Here is a 15159-nt window from a genome sequence, read left to right on the forward strand (position 1 = left end):
AAGGGCCCCACCAAATCTGGTGGCCACTGCAAGTAACAGAAGGGGACACATCAGGGTTACCCTGAACCCTGGGTGTCCTGCACTCCCTGATGACCCCGTGTGGCCCCACCTTTGTTGCAGTGTCACAGCCACGTCCAGCTCAGTGCTGGGTGCCTGGAACACGCAGTGCAGGTCCAGCTGGTTGGTGGCCACACACCACTAGGTGCCTGAATGTCCCACATCGATGTCTCCAAGCTCCAGGAGGGGACCCCGGGCCACCTCCTGCCCGTTGTGCAGCCAGGTGAATGTGAGAAGGGCTGAGCCCACCTGCACCGAGCAGCGCAGGGTCACCGTGTCCCCCTCCAGCAGTGCCTGCGCAGGCACCTGCAGCACCAGCCTTTCTGGGGGACAGAGGGATCCTGTCACATCCCATGGCACCAAGACCTCCCCACTGGGTCACACCCAGTGCACCAGGGGTTCCCAATGCCAACACTGGGATCCCCCCAGTCTGGGATGCTCTGGAATGTCCCCAGAGCAGGGGATGGGCTCTGGTCACACAGGAGGTGACCCATGGAGCGGAGCCCACCCAGAGCCCTTGGGGTCCCCGTGGATGCCAGGCTGGGAACACCCAAACTTCCATCACCATTTAAGACAGTCACAGGGGGGCTTAACCTGGTGCCAGGTCTGTCACACTCACAGGTGCCACTCTCAGTGAAAGTGAAATGGTCAGGTCCCTGCTGCCCCCAGCGCTGCCTGTCCTTGTACCAGGTGGTGGCACTGGCGGTCCCCGAGCCCTGGCAGGTCAGAGTCACCCAGTCCCACAGCATCACAGGACTCCAAGGGGGCTCCACCAGGAGCTGGGTGGTCTGGGCACCTGCGGGTGACAGGGGACACCAGCCTGCCAGGGCCAGTGTGGGGCTGGGGACAGTGGGGTGGGGCCATGGCATCCCCTGAGGACTCACCAGCGAGGCCGAGGGTCTGGGCTGGAAGGGAGAAGGGACAGGGCTGGGTGGGGGTGGCACTGCGGGGACAGAGGCACATTAGGGACAGTGTGTGGGGGCTGTCCCCAAAGTGTCCCCATGGGGACAGCCGTTCTTGTGAGAAAGTGCGTGGGGGTGGCCCCCAAAAGATTTGGCAAAGCAGGGGGCTATGTCTGTGTCACAGCCACCTGTGCACCACATCTGTGTGGCACAGATACCCTCGGAACAGGAACTTGTCCCCTTCTGTCCCTGCATCCCAGTTGCCTTGTCCCCCACCCTATCCCCACAGCTACCGGAGCCCAAAGGTGCCAGTCCCCACATTCCTGTCCCCACATCCCCATCCCCAAATTCCTGCCCCCTCTTCCTGTCCCCAAAGTCACCCTACATCCCCAGTCCAACCAATGTCCACTGTGGCTAACACGGACTGGCACTGCTGGCACTTGGGACCTCAGGGGACCCTGCTGCCCCCCTTTGCTCCCTCCCCTCTTCATCCCCAGGCTTTCAGGCCCATGCCCAGGGCACTCACCCCAAAGGAACAGCATCACCATCCCAGCCATCCCAGTGTTGCCAGCCATGTGGACTGGTGTGAGAGTCTGTCTGAAATATCCCTCATCTGCCTCATGATCATCATTGGGGGACCACTGAAGAAAAGACCCCCCTGTCTAGCCCTGTAGGAGAAAGTCATATGCCAGCCAGGCCCCGAGACCTGAGAGCATTGCTAAAGTTTTGTTTTCACAGGTGTATTTACTATATGCTACACTGAGCTCAACAAGAAGAAAGAAGGACATTCTGACCTTTTGCAACAATAGCTGTGGGATTTTTCTCTTGGCCTGGCTTAACTTCTCCTGAGTTCTGGCTGGTCCTCCTAAGAAGACCCCTCTGGCTCGTTTGCAATCACCGTGACAGACAGACTGAGATGTAAGAAGCCTCTTCACCAGAGAAAAACCCAGACATGAAACCCCTATGTGAGAAGGCCCCCTCTCATACTTTCCAAGGCCTGGGACTGAAACCCCCAACCAGGGAGGTGTGCGGGGGGAGGCAAGCTGACCAAAGCAAGATGGGTGTTGCAAGTGGGAGCATTGGACCACGAAGACAATGGCTCTCACCCACTGCAGAGAATATGGACTGTGTGTACCCTTTCCAAATACCATTCTTTTCCCCGAGGATACAATAGACTACCTTTGATTCGGTTTCAAGATCTATTCCCCTCCCCCCATCAAAAAAGGGTATTATTAGAGTGCAGATGGACTGCACCCCTGAGATCTCCCTGGACGTGACCTGGTGAACTCCATCGGCTGGACACCGAAAGACTCCGCAGTACTACGTTTGGTAGCTACATACCTTTTTCTTTTTCCTCCCTCTTTTCCCTTATTTTTCCCTTTCCTCCAATTCCTCCCCAAGGCATTTTCACTGTGGTTATTTCAATAAAGGTGATTTGTTTTGATTATCACTGCAAACCCCCTTCGACCGTGTTGGTTCTTCTTGCACTCTGAGATCATGAACCATCACGAAACCAATCCATGAGGACAGCTTGTGACAACTGGCTGTCACTCGCTGCTGTGGCCACCGCTCCCCTGGCTGGCGGCTCTTCGGATGAAGGGGAAGGAAGCGAGGTCACATCTTGTCCCAACATGGAGGTGGCCCTTGGTGGGGGCGAGTTGGCCACAAGATGGGCACAGGCTGGGGACATGGTGGGACAGCCTGGGGACATGGTGGGGGATGGTCTTGGCAGGACTGGGGAGCTCAGGGGATGTGGGGAACCAAGGATGGGTGTCCAGAAGAATGGGGTTCCAGGGGAATTGGGGTCTCCATGCCTGGGGGCATTCAGGGATGGGGGTGCTGTGGGAACATGGTCCCCAGGGATTTGGGGTCATGGCAAGTGGGTGCCAGGGCTGGGGGTGCAGGGGGAAAAAGGGGACCCTCAGGAATAGGGGTTCTGGGGGAAGAAGCAGCCCATGGGATGGGATCAAGGCAATGGTGGTACTGGGCAATGTCAGTCCTGGGATGGGGTCCCCAGGGAGGAGAGACCAAGGCAATGGGGGTCCCATGGTTGGGTTCCCAGGGGAATGGGGGTGCCAGGGATGGGCAGTGGCTGGGTGGGCACGGGGGTCACAGCTCCTTCATGGGGTGCCTCAGATTTTGGGGTGACTCAGAGCCCAGCACTGTCCCCACCCTGGGGCACCCCATGGCTCTCCTGGGAGTCTCTGTGTCCCTGCTCCACACATCCCTGGGTCAGGTCCCCCATTTCCTGGCTCAGCCATCCCAGGCAACACTTGATGCCCAATTGGTTCAGACAAAATTACACATCCATAGAATAAAAGCAAAAATATTTCCCACACCATTATTTTCCCAATAAAGAACAAACTCAGCAAAAATCAAATTGGCAAGGTATAAAATGCTCTGGTTTATAGAATCCTTATAACACTTTCTCTCCCAACAAGTGCCTCACAACAAAAACACAAACAAATCACAGTGAAATGAGACTTTTTGGTTCCCTTTAGCAGCCCCCTGCTGCATCCCACAGCAGCGTTTGCTTGTGGATAACACAGAGGGTGGAATCTCCCTGAGTGTCCAACAGCTCCATGGGATTGTTCCCTGCCTGCTGGGCAGCAACCCAGCCTCTAAAGGAACCTTTTCTTGGGCCGTATTAAGGAACTCTTCCCATTTTGCTCGTTCCCACCCTGAAACTTGTTTGACTTCCCATGGAGGAAGGGGAGAAGCTCTGTCCATGCTTGGGACAGTGCACAGGAATCTGTGGAAATGCCCCTGTGTGCCTCAGGGTCTGATTCCCTGGTAAATCCACTCCAGCCTGCCCTGAATTCCTCTGCCTGGGCACTCCCTGCTCCTGCTGTGACACCCCTGTTCCCCAGCCCCTCGTGTGCAGCCCCTGCTCAATATTTCCACACTTTTCCCTCTCTTCTGGTGTGCACACCCAGAACACAAACATTCTTTCCAGGAAGTTCCAAAGGGCTGCAGGTTTTGTTCAAGAAGGACAGCGCAGGTCAGCTTGTTGAGCAGATTGGTGTGGGATTTGCAGTTGTTTTGCGGTATTCTCAGTCCCTTGGGGACAGGAACAAATAATCAGTTGCTGCATTTCCGGACTGGTTCCCTCACAGCTGAACCTGCAGGGGCAGTTTCCAGCCAGTCCTGCTCTGAAAACCATCAAAGGTCCTCACAGAGCCACTGCTTGAGCTCCCATTGGGTTTTGTGCTTCTTGCAGGGCTGAGCAAACCACAGGCAGGGCCTTTTTCCACCCACAGAATTGTCACCTCTGCAGCAGCTCTAAAGTTGCCAGAATCAAAGCCAAGGGGGCAGGGGGGACCCTCAGGTGCTGGCTGCCACCTGGGGCTGGGCAGAGCAGGGCTGGGCAATGGCCATCCCTGTGCAGTGGGGCTGGGCCATGGCTGGGCCCCACCCTTGCATTGACAGGGGTCCCCAGGATGTGCCACCCCCGGGACAGGCACCCGGCCAGGAATGTGCAGGGACATTTCTGGAACTGCCACCCCTGGGACAGGACCCCCCCATGCCAGGATGTGTCACCCCCTGGGACAGGATCCCCCTAGGACAGGAGCCTCTGGATGTGCCCCCCCAGGACAGAACCCCCCACTTTCCCATCTGACTCTCAGCACAAACGGCCTCTTCCTTCTTGTCCAGGAAAAAGAAAGTGAAAGTGTTGAGGGGGCACAGCCCAACACCTCCATCCCCCCCAGCCTCCCCACCATTCCCTGCACCCCCTGCTCCCCATTTTTCTCCTTCCCCTGGCTCCCCCCAACCCATTCCCTGCTCAGGTGCTCCCCGGGATTGCTGAGCCAGGAACAGAGGGCAGAGGGCACCTGGCACAAAAGTGAGGAAAATAAGGAAAAAAGAGAAATAAAGAGAGGAAAAAGGCAAGGACATTGGAGGGCACAGAGGCAGAGCTACCCAGGACCCTCATGTGATGCCTGCACAGGAAATGAGCACCCCAGGGGGGGCAGTGCTGGGCCCTGGGTCACACCAAAATCTGAGGCACCCAGGGAAGGAGCTGAGATCCCTGTGTCCATCAAGCCACTGCCCATCCCTGGCACCTCCGTTCCCATGGACCCCAACCATGGCACCCCCATTCCGTATGTCCCACCTTTCCTGGGAGCCCCATCCCTGTACTGACATTCCCCAGGATCTCCATGGCCCTGGAACCCATTCCCAAGGAACCCTCTCCTGTTCATTCCAAGCCCTGAAATCTCCCATCCCCCAGGACCTTCATCCTCTCAGCTCCCCCATTCTCCCATCATCCACATCCAAAGAACCCCCATCCCACAACTCCAAATCCCTGGAGCCCATGTTCCATCACGATTCCTATCCCTGAGTCTCCCCAGCCCTGGGATCCATATTTCCATGCCCCCCACCCCAATCCTAAGTGACTCCCCCTCTTCAGGACCCTCATTGCTCAGGGACCCCATCCCTGGGACCCCAAACCCCATTGAGCCCCTCCCTCCTGGGAACTCCATGTCCCACCTTGTCCCACCCACCCTTGTCCCCAGCCTGTCCCCAGCTTGTGGCCACCCTGCCCCCAACAAGGGCCACCTACACATGGGGATGGAAGTGACCTCGCTTCCTTCCCCTTCATCCGAAGAGCCGCCAGCCAGGGGAGCAGTGGCCACAGCAGCGAGTGACAGCCAGTGCACATGGCTGGGGACACCGGGATGGCCGGGAAGGTGGCACTGCTCCTGTGGGGTGAGTGCCCCGGGCACAGGCCTGACACCCTGGGGACTGGGAGGGGAGGGGGCACAGGGGGGCTGCAGGGTCCCCTGAGGTCTCCAATGCAAGCAGAGCAAGAGCATGAGGTCACCAGAGCCATGGGGTGGCTGTGGGGATAGAGGAAGGGGGACAGGAATGTACTGTTGTCCCCTATGGGGACAGTTTGGGGACATCTCCCACACCCTGTGCCCCCGGTGCCTCTGTCCCCATGGTGCCACCCCCACCCAGCCCTGTCCCTTCTCCCTTCGAGCCCAGACCCTCGGCCTCGCTGGTGAGTCCACGGGGGATGCCATGGCCCCACCCCACTGTCCCCAGCCCCACACTGACCCTGGCAGGCTGGTGTCCCCTGTCACCCACAGGTGCCCAGACCACCCAGCTCCTGGTGGAGCCCCCCTGGAGGCCGGCGGTGCTGTGGGACCGGGTGACACTGACCTGCCAGGGCTTGGGGACCGCCGCAGCCACAACTTGGTATAAGGACGGGCAGCGCTGGGGGCAGCAGGGACTCGACCACCTGAGTGTCACTGAGAGTGGCACCTACACGTGTGACAGACCTGGCAGTGGGCACAGCCCCCCCGTTAGGGTCTTAGATGGTGAGTGGGGATCTTAAATCATCTGGGTGGCCGCTGATAGATCTGGGTGAGCTCCACTCTGTGGGTGGCCTCACACCCCTTGTGTGGTGCCCTGCACACAGGAACATCCCAGTTCATCCCAGTGCACCCACATGTCCCCAGTGCCATGGGGACCCTCCTTGCACCTGTCTCAAGCCTCTCAGTGAGATGGGACCCTCCTGTCCCACAGATGAGCTGGTGCTGCAGGTGCCAGCACGGGCACTGCTGGAGGGGGACACACTGACACTGCGCTGCCGGGGCCGGCAGGACAACCCGGTCACCAGGGTGCAATTTTACCAGGAGGAGAAGGATCTGTGGGGGTCCCTCAGGGGAACCGAGCTGTCCCTGTCCCCTCTGCAGCTGCACCACAGCGGTCACTACAGCTGCAGTGGCTTGGTGAGGGCCTTTCATTCACGGTCAGCAGCAGTGCCAGTGACAGTGCACGGTGAGCACCCCCACGGCTGGAATTCTTATCTCCTGACACCTCCAAAGCCCCTTCACAGCAGACTCAGAGTCACAGTCCTCACCTCCCCTCTCCTTCCCTGAGCTCTTCTCGGTGCTGGTGCTGGAGGGTCCCCCCAAGCCCACCGAGGGGTCCCCCCTGACTTTTAGCTGCCTCAGCACCCCCAGCCCCCTGAGGCCCCGAGCCCCCCTCCTGCACGTGTTCTACCAGGACGGGCAGGTGGTGGGGGGCCCGCAGGGGTCCCCACAGCTGCTGGTGCCCGCCCTGGGGGTCTCCCACTCGGGGAATTACAGCTGCCAGGTGCGCTCTGAGGGGGGGTCGTGTGGAAGAGCAGAGCCCGGCTCCGTGTCACGGTGCGCAGTGAGTGCGGGGATGGGCACGGGGAGCCCTCACAGTCTGTTTGGGTCCCCCATCACAGTCTGGGGACCTCCATCAGTGCCAGGAGACCCCATCCCTCACTGGGTCCCTTCACCCCTCCCGAGGTCCCCTCACCCCTCTCTGAAGTCCCATCACATTCCCCAGGTCTCGCCATCCCCTCCCTTGGGTCCCTGTACCCTCCCTGGATTCAGCCCCCTCCCTCACCAGGTGTCCCTTCCCTGACCTGCCATCCTTCCTTGGAGTCCCTTTCAAGACCCCCCAGTCTCTTTGCAGCCTTTCCCTCACTGGGATCCCTCTTCCCCTCCCTTACCCCCCAGGTCCCTCACTGTCCCCTTCTGTCACCCCCTCCCACAGGGGTCCCACTCTCGGGGGTGTCCCTGTCAGCACAGCCCCCCAGGGGACAGGTGGCACTCGGGGACCGCCTGGTGCTGAGCTGCACAGTGGCCACAGGGACAGGTCCCCTGTCCTTCTCCTGGCACCGGAAGGGCTCAGGGGCACTGCTGGGCACCAGCCCCCACCTGGAGCTGCACCACGTTGGGGACAAAGACAACGGCCAGTACCGGTGCCGGGTCAGCAATGGGGACAGCGTGGCCGAGAGTGACCCCCTGAATGTCACCGTCCTGGGTGAGCAGGACCCTCGGGCTGGGGGTGACCCAACCGCAGCACCCCCATCCCACCTCACCCAGTGCCAGCCTTCTTTATGTCCCCACAGTGCCCGTGGCCAATGCCACCATCATCCCCAGTCCCCCATCACACCAGGTGCATGCAGGTGACAACGTGACCCTGCACTGCTCAGTGCAGGTGGGCTCAGCCCCTGTCACCTTCACTTGGCTGCACAATGGGCAGGAGGTGGCCCAGGGTCCCCTCCTGGAGCTCAGGGCCATCGATGTGGGACATTCGGGCACCTACCAGTGCATGGCCACCAACCAGCTGGGACAGGACGGGCACCGCGTGTTCCGGGCACTCAGCCCTGAGCTGGCCCTGGAGGTGACAGCGTGGGACACAGAGAAACACAGGGTCACAGGTGGAGTCACCCAGGGTTACTCAGGGATGCAAGACCCCGGGGGTGATGGGTAACCCTGATGTGTCCCCCTCTGTTTCTTGCAGTGGCTGCAGGGGTCAGTGGGGCTCTTTTGTTCCTGCTCCTGCTCGTGGGTGTCATTGTTGCCTGGCACCGGTGGCACCACCTGGGTGGGTGACAATGGGGGACGGGGGTCCCAGAGAGCGTTAGAGGCCCCCAGAGTTGGGGAGAGATAGGGCAGCACCCACAGCCCCAGAAATGTGACTTTGGGTGGGAGTCCTGTAGGGTTTGGGCAGTTGCTGGATGGTCCTGCAGGGATGTTGAGGGTTCTTTCAGGGGCCCTGGGGGTATTTGGGTGGTTTTTGTCCCAGCTGGGTTTGGGTGCTTGAGGCTGACTTGGTTGGGGCCACTGGAGAAGTTCACAGATTCTGGGGGGTCAGGGCCCTGGGACCCCACAGTGACTCCTCCTCTCTTTCTTTTGCAGCTGCCAGGAAGCACCAAGAAAGGTGAGTGGGGAGATCAAAGCACACTCTCCCCTTTTACCCGAACGCCCCAAGACCTCCCATTTCCTCCCCCACATTCCCTTTGCTCCCTCAGGCCCCCCCCGGATCCCCCGGCCCCCCCAGGGGAGGGGGAGGTGCTGTACACCCACGTCGTGGTCACCAAGAGGGCAGAGGGTGAGTACGGGGGGGACACATGCAGAGGGACACGTCACCCACCAGTGTCACCCCACCCAGATCCCACAGCCCGTGTCTCTCGCAGTGTCTCCCCGTGCCACCACCCTCCAGGATCCCCAGGTGACCAACGCGGAGCTGCGGGGACCCCAGGGGCGACCTCGGGAACCCGGTGACATCTACGGGAATGTGCTGTGACACTGGGGGCAACTGGGGACACTGGGGGTCCCCACCCATGGGCACCCACTCGTGTCTGTGCTGCCACTAAAAACTGCCCCTCCTGCTCCCCGTGGGGGCACAAAGATGCCAAAGAGCTGAGAGAAGAACAATTTGCTGAAACAGCAATGAGAGAGAATAAAACCAACAGAAACAGCAACAAGGTTCAGAGTCCAAAGGATCAGAAAACGAATGATTTCCTGGGAAAGCCCCCAAAATAGAGGCAAATCCCAGATGATTGCCCCAACACATTTTCTCCACTAGGGGAACCTGGCAGGGCCCTGGACCTTCCTTGTTCTGAAGTGGCCTTCAGGTGGCTCTGGATTCTCTGTCCCAAACCCCTCCTCTGCTGTGTTCCCCACACCATGATGTCACAAAGGCCCTGGGGGGGTTCCAGAGCCTCTCCCCTCCCAGGGCAGTCAGGATCAGGCCATGGCACAGGGTGGGGTGTCAGAGACAGGAAAAGTTTGATGTCTGGAGACATTTTGGAACACCTCCATGTGGCAGGGGTGGGTCAGGCCTTGCTTTTGGTGAGACAGGGCCCCGTCTGTCCATCAGTCTGTCAGCCTTGGCACATTGGGGACAGCGTGACACTCTGCCAAAGCCAGCTCCTGAGTGTCCACATGACCAGAAGTGCCAGCTGGGGAGAGGGCCCTTGGTGGCCCTAATGGCTCAAAAGGCAGACCATGAGGTGGCACACTCCCTGACCGTGTCTGCTCTTGGGGTTGTCAGTCTCATCCACACTGGAACCCAGGAGTTGGCAACTCATTTAAATGAGAAATATCTGCCATGGAAAGTGGGAACATTCCCGGAATTGAAAGAAGACACATGTCTAAAATTTGTTTTAATTTCAAAAATGATAAGGCTTCCAGGCAAAAGTGTAAGAAAAGTAATAGGGCTCTTTACTAGGAAATTAATAAAGCAGAACAGAACCAACAACACAAACCCAGAACCCCAGAACTTTCCTTCCTGCTCAGCACTGTTGGTTTTTGTGGCAGTTATAACCGCGGCCAGCAGGGGCCGCTGCAGGGAGCACTCCCGGCCAGCAGGGGGCGCCCCGCTCCAGCTCCATCCCCTCAGGGGCCATGGCGGCCTCGGCCGGGAGGGAGGAGGGGAAATCGCTCCTTTTGCAAACTCACGGCCACCAATCGGTCCCGGCACCACCACCGGCAGCGGGCAGAAGCCGCCAAGGCAGCAGGTTGGATCCCAGTGCCCACTGGCAGCGTAGCAGTGTCCGGAGGCCAGGCACACGCCCTGCACAACACCCGCGACCGCTCTCCATGATCCCGAATGGGAGGAAGGCAGCGCCCGAGCTCAGTCAGGTGTTGTGTCCACAGCAGCACCTCTGGTGGCTTTGTGCCACAATTTCTGCCAACCCTCATCCTTTCACTCCTCTTTCCTTTTCCAGCCCTCGTACAGCAGCTCTGGGAATGTTGAATTGCCCTGCAATGTTGAGGAAAGCTGGTGCTCAGTGCTGACTGTGCCAGAGCTCGTCTGGGGGCTCCAGAGCACGTTTGGCAGGAGGGAAGCGTTGGCGCGGGCTCAGCCCCTGGGCCGGGCGCTGCCTGCGCCCAGCCCCGGCCTCCCCTGCCCGCACAGCCCTGAGGCACGGCCACAGCAGCCGCTGGCCAAGGGCACCCGAGCGGAGGGGGCAGAGGGACGGCTGCTGCCCGGGGAGCCGCCGTGCCGCCCCGCAGCCCCGCCGGGCCGGGGCTCCATGGGCACCCAGCTCGGGCCCACGGGAGCCTGGAGAAGAGCCCGCGCGGCCTCTGCATGCAGCAGCGGCCAGGGGCACAGCTGCCAGCGCCGCACCCTGAGCACCGCCCTCAGGGGCCTTCTCCAGCCTCAGCCTGGGCCTTCCAGGCCCTCCTTACCAGCACCTCGCTGAACTTTGACAGCTGCCCCTTCTTCACCAGCTGCTTCAGCTTCCTCCTCTTCAGGAACTTGGCCACACCAAGCAGCGTTTCCCGAGAGGCCTGCAGGGCACCAGACACCCACAGATGGCCCCACGGGCCAAGGCACAGGACCCACATCCCTGTGCCAAGGCCTGCACCAGGCTGCACTCCTGGAGGCGCCAGGGCAGGAGGCAGCCCAGCTCCCTTCCCAAGATCCACCAGCATCACACAAAACCTCAACTTTGCCACACACCGCTTCTCATCATGGCACTGGAAAAAGAGTGGAAGGAGGCTTTGGCTCAAAATCTTCGCAAGGGGCTTTTTTCCCTCGTCCACTACCGACTCCATCACCCTGAAGAAGAGCTCAAGGGAGAGCACTTGCACATAGCTGTTGTCCTGGAGGAATGCAAGAGGATCAGGCCTTTACACCAAATACTCCACGCTCACCTGGCCAAAGTTTCTGGGCAGCAGCCAGTGCCCGCAGCTGGGCACACAGAGCCTTACGTGGTCAAAGAGCAGCAGCAGTGCCTCAGCCAGCTTGGGGGCAGTGGTGCTGGATACCAGCATGTCTGCCTGGAGCACATTTGTCAACACATGCATGGACATGCTGACCACCTTTCCATCGGCCTCAGCCAGCAGCTCCAGAAGGCTCACAGACAGGCTGCACATTCTCCTGGCCTGGGTGGAACACAAAGCTGCGCTGCAAAGCCATGGACGGCTGCACCGCCAACACCGCCCTGGCACTGCAAGCCCACCCTGCTGCTGCTGCTGCTGCTGCAGGGCCCACAGGCCAAAGGCCTGAGCCAAAGCACTGGGGCAGGTGAGGCAGGAGAGCTGGGAGCAGCTGCCTCAGCTCCTGAAGCCCTGCACGCCCAAGGGGCTGCTTTCCACAGCGCAGCTTCAGCCACAGCCCCCTTCTCACCATCCAGGGCTCCCTGCTGAGCACCACCAGGCCTCTGAGCGCCAGGCGCTGCCGCTCCCTGCACTCCATCTGCAGGCAACTTGACATCATCTTCACAACAGTGCCAGCACATTTCTTCGAGTGCAGGCACTCGAGGACCTGAAAGGCACGGGGCAGTGACAGGGGAACCATCCAGCAGGAGCCCAGAACCGCACAGGGCCGGGCCCAAGCAGCAGCACAGGGCGTGGGCACTGGCCCAGGCAGCTGTGGCTCTGAGAGGCCAGAGAGCTGCGAGGCAGCTCAGCCAGGCACTGCTGGCCACCAGGCTCACCTCCACAAGGAATGCCAGCAAGGGCAGATCCCAGCTTGGCTTTTCACTGCTGAGCAGCAGGAGAAGGCAATATGCCACATGGGAACACAGAGGGCTCAAGTCATAACGCATCTCCCTGGCAGGGGGAACAAAGGCACCGAGAGCCTGAGGTGGGGGACAAACCTCTCCCAGAACTGACTCACAGAGGCCTGGTCTTTCCCCAGCATCCCTGCAGGGGATGTGGCTGCTCTGGGAGGTGGCCCCTTCTGGGCACTCTCCTCTCCCAGCCTTTTTCAGCCTCCTTGGCCGTCCCTCAGTGACGAGCCTCTGTGGCCCATGACCACAGGGACTGCCTGGAGCACAGGGCACAAATGCCGGGGACAGCGGGGACAAGGGGGTCTCACCTGGCCAGCAGAGCCATGGCATAGTGCTGGCTGTCAGCACACAGCAGCGTCTCCCAGGCACACTTGCGCTCCATAGACATCACCACGTGCTCACACCGCAGTCGGCAGAGCAGAACCTTCATGGCCTGCACTGCAAACCTGTGTGCAGAGCAAAGCCCAGGTCACACTAGGAGCGCTGGCACTGGCCACAAGGGCATGGCAAGGACAGGAGGACTGGCACCTGTTAAGCGTGATGGGAAGGCGCTGCTCCTCCTGGCACGCTCCCCAGAAGCTATCAACTTCCTCTGCTGGCGGCTGCTGCGTAGTGATGACAATATGGAAGAGCAGTGCCAGAAACAGTTGCTCAGAATAAGGGATCATGGCCTTGAGCAACCCGGGCACCTGCACAGTCACCAGAGCTGCCTGCAAAAGAAGCAGCCAGAGACAGCGCTCAGTGCCAAGGTGTCCATGGGGCAGGGCCCAAGGGCAGATGCAGGAGGAGCAGCGGGCCTGGTGCCCCCTGAGCCTGCCCCTAGCCCAGCTTTCAGCCCAGTGACTCCGGCACTGAGAGCACTGAGAGCTACTGCAGAGGCCACCTGGCGGCCCTGAGCATGGGCCCAGAAACTCACAGCCAGGGCAAAAACGTCCCTGTCGTCCCCAGCAGAGGCGCATGTGCTGTGCAGTGGCCAATCCTCCGTTACACGGAGCAGTGTTGGCAGCACTTTCTCCATTGTTACTCCTGACGAGCCAATGCTTCTCCATATCCTCGCAGCAGCTCCGTGGGCTCAGATCTCTGTGTCAGGGGCATCTCAGTCACAGTACCGTGCCCTGTGCAGCTGTGCGAGTGCAGGTGAAAGAGCCCCGGTGCCCTGGGGGGCAGGGGGGAGCATTGGCAGCAGGCTCGGGAAACAGAGGGGCCCGAGGCTCCTGGACCTCTCTGCCTGTCCGGCAGACCCCATAGCACCGGCTGCACAGGGCCACGGGCCCTAAAGGCTGCTGAGCCCTGAGCTCTCCAGGCACGTGGGCCCCGTACCTGTCACATGTTGGGGCACAGCGCAGGAGGGTCAGCACCACGTCGGCAGGGTGCTCTTCAGCCAGCCTCACAATGTGGCTGTGCAGCCTGGCATCCACAGTGCCATGGGACAGAAGAGTCTGGTGGATGTTTCTTACCATGGCCGGCACCTGGAGGAGGCATGGGGGAGATTTGGAGTGCTGTCCAAGGGAGCAACTTGCCCAGCTTCCCCCAAGAAGTGCTTCCCTTCCCGCCACACTCTGCTGGCCTCAAAGGCTGAGGGGCCCAGGGACCATGGCTTGAGGGGACACACCATCCTGGCAGGCCTCCAGGCCCGGTCCCAGGCTGCTTACCTGCTCTTGAGAAGGAGCAGCACTGTCCTCCAAAAGATCCTTAGTGGGAGCATGAATCCCAGTGAGAGTGGGCCTTCTGCCAGTATTTGAGATGTCCTCAGTCTCGGCGGTGTTGGTGTTTGTCACGGCCACATCCTCACTCGCTGCCTTTGCCCTGTCCTCGTTCATTGCAGCCTCAGAGTCTGCTGAGCGCTCAGCCCAATCTGGGTTGACATCAGGCTCTGCCTGGAGCTCGGTCAGCCCCAGAGCAGGTTTGGCTGTGCCCTCAGCTGCTGTGGGGCCCACCTTTCTACGTCGTCGAATGCGCAGCAATTTCCCAAACATCTGCAGGAGAATAAAGGGCAGGGAAGCCAGGCATGCTCCGTGGCATGCTCCAAGCGTGCTGCTGGGCTGAGCAGGGGCAGCAGGCCCAGCCCAGCCGGGGGTAACTGCAGGTACCTTCAGGGTTTTGCGCAAGCGGCCACGGCCGGCTTCCTGCTCTTGTGTCTTCTCCAGGGCTGCACCTGGCAAAGAGCGAGCACAGCCAGAGCTGAGGGGCTGCGGGAGAGGCCGGAGAACACAGCCCAGCCCTGCGCTCCCCAGGCAGGGAGAGCCCCGGCATGACCCAGGCATTGGAGCGCGGCCACTGTGGGCTGTCTGCTCTGCCCCTCGTCCATCCTGTCCATGGGCATGTCCCCAGGGCATGGGATGGGATGGCATGGGGCCACGCTGGCTGTAGCCATCAGCCCTGCGGCCCAGCTCTGCTACTCACCATCCTGCAGCGTCTGGATCTGCTCCGGGTCTTCAGGCTCTTGTGCTGGGGCGGCTCCAGGGCTTCTCTTTTTTTCCCCCCTGAACACTTTCAACAAGCCGGGCAATCTGGCTGCCATGCCAGAGTCTGTTCTTGAGGGCGCCTTCAAGAGAGATGCCTCAGGATATCGCCAAGTCAACAACTGCACTTGTGCCTTCAAGGCACCTGTGACAGACAAGCCTCAGGAAGGCTGCAGGACAGCAAGTCCTGCACTCTGCTCTTGAGGGCTTCTGCCACAATGACAGGAGACTCCTCCTAAGCCATTCCGGTGACCAAATCCCACCGTCTGGACTTGATGGCGCTGGCCGCAGGAATGGCAGATGCCTCCGAAAAGCTCCGAGTCACAGAGTCCCGCAGGCTGGCCTCGAGCTCAGCTGCGGGAATGACGCTGCGGAAAAGCTCCGGCTGAGACGGGAACGAGCGAGCTGTGCGGGGGCTCCTCACGGCACCGCTCTGTCCCCT

At 60.4% G+C, this 15159-nt stretch overlaps 1 pseudogene; it reads left to right on the plus strand.

Annotated features, from left to right (window-relative positions):
* The first annotated feature begins 5638 nt into the window (after positions 1 to 5638).
* Positions 5639 to 15159, plus strand: part of LOC139604545 (low affinity immunoglobulin gamma Fc region receptor II-like) — a 41917-nt pseudogene continuing 32396 nt past the window's right edge.

This window comes from Agelaius tricolor, unplaced genomic scaffold (genome assembly GCF_023055355.1).
Source record: "Agelaius tricolor isolate 1412-34295 unplaced genomic scaffold, bAgeTri1.0.p SCAF_52, whole genome shotgun sequence".
Taxonomy (NCBI): domain Eukaryota; kingdom Metazoa; phylum Chordata; class Aves; order Passeriformes; family Icteridae; genus Agelaius; species Agelaius tricolor.